Genomic DNA, 5,394 nt, shown 5'->3' with positions numbered 1-5,394 from the left:
TGAGGATCACACTGGTATTTGGAGGGAAAGCAATTACATTCTTCTTGGACTTGTCAATGCCATAAGGACCATAGCTAATGGAGTAGGACCCAACCAGGGCAGACTTGGATGGGTGTAGATCCCAGCCAATCACCGCAGTCGATGAGGTTATATGGGAAGCCTGTATGTTGCTGAGGAATCTCGAAACTGCCAGTAAAACAGAGCCGCAGTCAGACTGAGGAAAACAATTCTCTAGCTGTGAATAAAAGCCAATTTTACAACAATAATAAGTTATCTAAATACATACTTGGGAGAGTAGTGACATCAAGAGACTGGGAGTGGAGTGTCCAGGGAGTTTGAGAGTCACACACAATGGACATGGTATAAGTAGTATCTGGTTTCAATCCTAAAAAGAAATATTCATGGTTAAATACAAATACCAGAATACTGTGGTAATAGTTCAGTCATTATTTATTCAGAATACATTGTCCACTACTTTTACTGTCCCTTTCCTTGTTCAAAGCTTACACACCAGATAATGAATTGCAACCAAGGGCAGTAAGTTTTGGTTTTTGAGAAAGTGTGGAGGTAGGCATAAAAGCAGGAAGGGCTTCCACTTTGGGGAGCTTAATTGCAAATTCATGTGCAGGTAAAACACCACATTTTACGGGGAAGGAACTTTTGCCACCCACTGGGACACTCTGGTTTTCAAAATCTGGCACCATCTGAGAAAACACACCCGGGCAGCACTTCAGTCTCTGCAACCCAACAGTATCACTCACCCTTTGCTTATCAATCTTATTCAACCCCTGGAGATTTCAGAGACCAGGTGGTGATCTCTGTCTGCAGGTGGCTCAGGATGCACACACTCCAGTGCCGCAAGAGGGCAAATGAACTGCTGCGCTCCATCAGGGTATGTACCACTCAGAGTGCCAATGCATGTAAATTAGCATCGTAAGGTTGTCACTTCAGAGGACTGTCACACAGGAGCTTGATCACCAGTGATCTCCATCTGGTGCCTTCCGTATAATCAATCTCTGTCTCTGCATTGCACTACCAACGCAGCTGTACTGACTCTGTAGTAGTAATTCCTCCCAGACTTCGACAAGCTTGTTTTGGTATAAGAACCTAACCACAGCATCGAACATAGAACATTACAGCACAGTACAGGCTCTTCGGCCCTCAATGTTGCACTGTCCTGTGAAACCAATCTGAAGCCCATCTAACCGACACTATACAATTTTCATCCCTATGCCTATCCAATGCCCTTAAAGTTGGTGAGTCTACTACTGTTGCAGGCAGCGTGTTTCACATCCCTACTACTCACTGAGTGAAGAAACTACCTCTGACATCTATCCTATATCTATCACCCCTCAATTTAAAGCGATGCCCCCTCGTGCTAGCCACCACCATCCGAGGAAAAAGGCTCTCACTGTCCATCCTATGTAACCCTCTTGTATGTCTCTATTAAGTCACCTGTCAACCTTTTGAGGGCTGTCCCACTTGTCTGCCCCCATTTCCTGCAGTCAGCCAATGTGGGTGCCTTGCTTGAGCAAGCTGATCAACTTAATCAGGCTTCACCCCTAACATTATAAGAATTTAACAACAAAACGTCAGACTGAATATGGTTAAACCTCTCATGAGCTGATCAACGTGGAGAGGTTCCACCATCCAGATTGGAAACATGTGCACAATGAGGTGCCCTGTTATTAAGGAGCCAGGCGACTGAAGAAGTTTGCATTCACTGGGCAGGGGTTTATGAACAAAAACATCTCACATTTGTGGGCAACAAGATTGCACCTGAGAATATAATTCTAGGAGGCTGGGATGTTAATGAGCATCATGTCATGCTCCTGAACGTAAATCAAGAGGTTGAAGGGTGTTGGGAATTTAATAACAAAACATTAACCTTCAGCCATCAGAAAATGCAAGTTTTATGCCCTGCTCAATTAAGTCCTCCCCCAACCCCCCTTCAGACAGTCACAGGAATGTCCACTGATGTTTCCTGGAAGTCTGACTATGCTGTTGTCATTGCTGCCCTTGAGCAAGACTGGTGCAGTCACCATCTACACTATAGCTAAGAGATTTCTATTGGTCCCCTACCAAAGCTGTCTTGGAAAACACCATTGTCTCCTAAGATCACTCTGGAAGGTGTCAGGACCCTCATCACTTGGTTATGATTCCTGAAGAAGGGCTTATGCCCGAAACATCGATTCTCCTGTTCCTTGGATGCTGCCTGACCTGCTGCGCTTTTCCAGCAACACATTTTCAGCTATGATTCCTGAATCACCCTCTGATAACTTATCCAGTCTTTGAGGTGTAGTTACAAATACTCTAGAGTAGGTGCAGGATCCATGGATGACTTTCCTTCTCCTAATGTTGGGCCAGTGCATGTGATTGCAGCCCTCCAGGAACTGCCCTGAAAGAAGGAAGCAGCAAAGGGTTGCATTCCAACGGCATCTTTCTTGACACTAGGATATCCCAAAGTGCTTCACAGCAATGATGAGCGTCTCAAATTAAGTCACTGTTATTGTGTAGGAAGTGCAGAGCAAGGTCCCACACATAGTAATGCAATAACGAACAGTCAACCTGACTTCATAATGTTGGTTGAGGTGTAGTTAATGGCCAGTACATGCAGGTGATTATGCCCTGCTCTGATTTGTAATTATACAATGGGATCTTTCAAGTGCAGCTGAGAGTACAGATGGTGCCCTGGTCTCACCTGTACTTTAACAGGGAATTGTATTGAAGTGTCAGCCTAGTTTTAATACAAGAGTCTCTGAAGTGGACATGGGCACACATCCTTCTCATAGCTAAGTATGCTGCACTGAGCCACGCCTGGCACACTTGACCCTGATTAAAATCTATACGCATGAATCTTGAATCCTTTCTCTACTGAAGTAGTCGAAACTCATGACAGTAGAGGCGAACTTGTATGGCAGCTGAGTTTGTAATCCAAACCCTGCGCTAGATAAGGCAATATGGAGCATGGAAGAAATTGAGTTGCTTTAAGCCTGCCATTGGAAACCAATTTATTGATTAGCTAAAAAGAGGCTGAGTAACAGGAATCTTGTGTGGTTCTGTCTCTGGAGGCTAGGTAGTCTACACAAGTTGAGAGAAACCTAAAATTAATGCACTCAACCTTCCACAGAGAAATTAATTATTTCATGTTCATTTCAGCTCAGCTGTAAGTTAGCTGAAATTTCCAATGAAAACATCTTCTTATTTGTCCTTGTGTAAAGTTTTAATTAAAACTACTGATAAAATACTCAGGGATGGTGGTCACTTGTAGCAGTCAGTGGCCCTTCAACTAAATTACCTAAAGAAACGGTGCTGGTCAACTTGCTGATATAGGAATTGCTTTCAGGCAGATTGCCAGGTTGCAGTGCACTACTGACCTTCCCCTGTTTAGATGGAAACCATGGAAAGATTTCTGTTTAATGATTACTGTCACAACATTTAAACTTCAATCCAGAACAGACATAATCATCGAGGGGGAAAAGATTGACAAAGATTTCACATGCCTCAGCCCTTCTGTACTGTTGGCACTCAGCCAAAGTGAACAGCAAACTAAAAACATTTTACCTGGTTTTGCAAACAAGCCAGTACCATAATTATAGCAGACTATTTTAATCAAATCCTTGCTTGTAGCTCACAGGAGGCTAAAATATTAATGAGGTGAAAATAAACAAGATAGATGAAGCAACGGGATTGACAGCAGCTGTGGGAGAAGTGGGGGAACTTCCTGTTGAAGAAATGTTGGGGAGGGCCACATCCTGGTGGGAAAAGGACTGTTTTTAGACTAATTCAACAGTTGAAAATGTGCACAATTGTTTTCTTAGTAACTGGACATAGGTATCTTTTCATTCTTTGTTCTAAAATGACTCCAATGTAAAATAACAAAGGGTCATGTCAGTGATCTGGTTTGTGACTCAGTAGTGTTATGGACCACACCAAATCCCCGCAAAACATATCAAGGAGTTAGCCTAGACCCAAACTTTTATCTTATTTAAAGGCAAGTGTAAAACACTGCTTTAAAGATGACATTCAGTTGGTCAAACTTTTCAGCTTTAAGCTAAACACACAGTATTCTTACATCGAAAGAACAGTGCACACTGTAAATCAGCAACAAAAACAGAAATTGCAGGAAAAGCTCAGCAGGTCTGGGAGCATCTGTGAAGTGTAATCAGAGGGTCACCTGACCCGAAACGTTAACTCTGATTTCTCTTCACAGATGCTGCCAGGTCTGCTGAGCTTTTCCAGCAACTTCTGCTTTCGTTTCTTTATTCTTACGCCACATTTACACCAGAAACATAAAGGAAGAATTGGCGTAAACGTAATCCTATGGAAATATTTAATACAATCATATATTATTTAACTATGACTCATCAACTGTTCCAATATTGCAGAATACCATAAACACATCCTTGGCAAAGGCAAATTCAGCAAAACAGATTTCCCTCACTTGCTACTTCCTCCAGTTCAGGAAAAGGAAAACCAACAGTTGAAATCTGGAAGCAGAGAGAGAGAGAGAAAGTGTGTGTGTATGGACGTGTGTGTGTGTATGTGTGCATGTGCGCACATGCTTGATAAAGTTTGCCTGAGAGTTTGATGGAGTATATGCTTGTGAGAGGGTGTGCACACGGGTGTGAGTGTGTATGCGTGTGTGTGCCTGAGAGAGCATGTGTATGAGATAAGGTCTGCGTAAGTGTGTATGTAAGTGTGTGTGTGTGTGTGTGTGAGAGAGAGAGAGAGAGAAAAAGTGATTGTGTAGTGTAGTGGGGCACACACACACACACACACCATCTCTCTCCCTCACATGCGCACACACACACACATACAAGTCTATTTGCATTTGAGACTTGCATTTGTAGATACCGTCTATTTTGTTCAAGAAACACACCATCTGTAGGCAGCCAATATTTTTTATAATCCACGTGACATTTTATAAATTTCCATTTTGGCAATAGAACCAGTCTGACTCAAGATTGGAATACACACACATTTAATGTATTGTCTGAGTCATATAGTCAGAGAGATGTACAGCATGGAAACAGACCCTTCGGTCCAACCCGTCCATACCGACCAGATATCTCAACACAATCTAGTCCCGCCTGCCAGCACCCGGCCCATATCCCTCCAAACCCTTCCTATTCATATACCCATCCAAATGCCTCTTAAATGTTGCAATCGTACCAGCCTCCACCACTTCCTCTGGCAGCTCATTCCATACACATACCACCCTCTGTGTGAAAAAGTTGCCTTGTAGGTCTCTTTTATATCTTTCCCCTTTCGCCCGAAACCTATGCCCTCCAGTTCTGGACTCCCCGACCCCAGGAAAAAGACTGCCTATTTATCCTATCCATGCCCCTCATAATTTTGTAAACCTCTATAAGGTCACCCCTCAGTCTCCGA

At 43.1% G+C, this 5,394-nt stretch overlaps 1 protein-coding gene and 2 long non-coding RNA genes across 3 annotated transcripts in view; all 3 read right to left on the bottom strand.

Annotated features, from left to right (window-relative positions):
- LOC122559483 overlaps positions 1–5,394 on the bottom strand; it is a 203,261-nt gene that overhangs the window by 138,664 nt on the left and 59,203 nt on the right. The gene's annotated exons all lie outside the window — the stretch shown is intronic.
- Positions 1–5,394, bottom strand: part of LOC122559485 — an 89,426-nt gene that overhangs the window by 44,653 nt on the left and 39,379 nt on the right. The gene's annotated exons all lie outside the window — the stretch shown is intronic.
- Positions 80–5,394, bottom strand: part of LOC122559484 — an 11,806-nt gene continuing 6,491 nt past the window's right edge. The window contains exons 2-3 of the long non-coding RNA XR_006314434.1: positions 287–385; positions 80–186 (exon numbers count right to left, since the gene is read on the bottom strand). This is a non-coding gene — a long non-coding RNA (uncharacterized LOC122559484). The remainder of the gene's footprint in view (positions 187–286; positions 386–5,394) is intronic.

Source organism: Chiloscyllium plagiosum, chromosome 19, assembly GCF_004010195.1.
Source record: "Chiloscyllium plagiosum isolate BGI_BamShark_2017 chromosome 19, ASM401019v2, whole genome shotgun sequence".
In the NCBI taxonomy this organism is placed as follows: Eukaryota; Metazoa; Chordata; class Chondrichthyes; order Orectolobiformes; family Hemiscylliidae; genus Chiloscyllium; species Chiloscyllium plagiosum.
The sequence above is the reverse complement of the archived record's forward strand: the minus strand, read 5'-3'. Positions and strand labels throughout refer to the sequence as shown.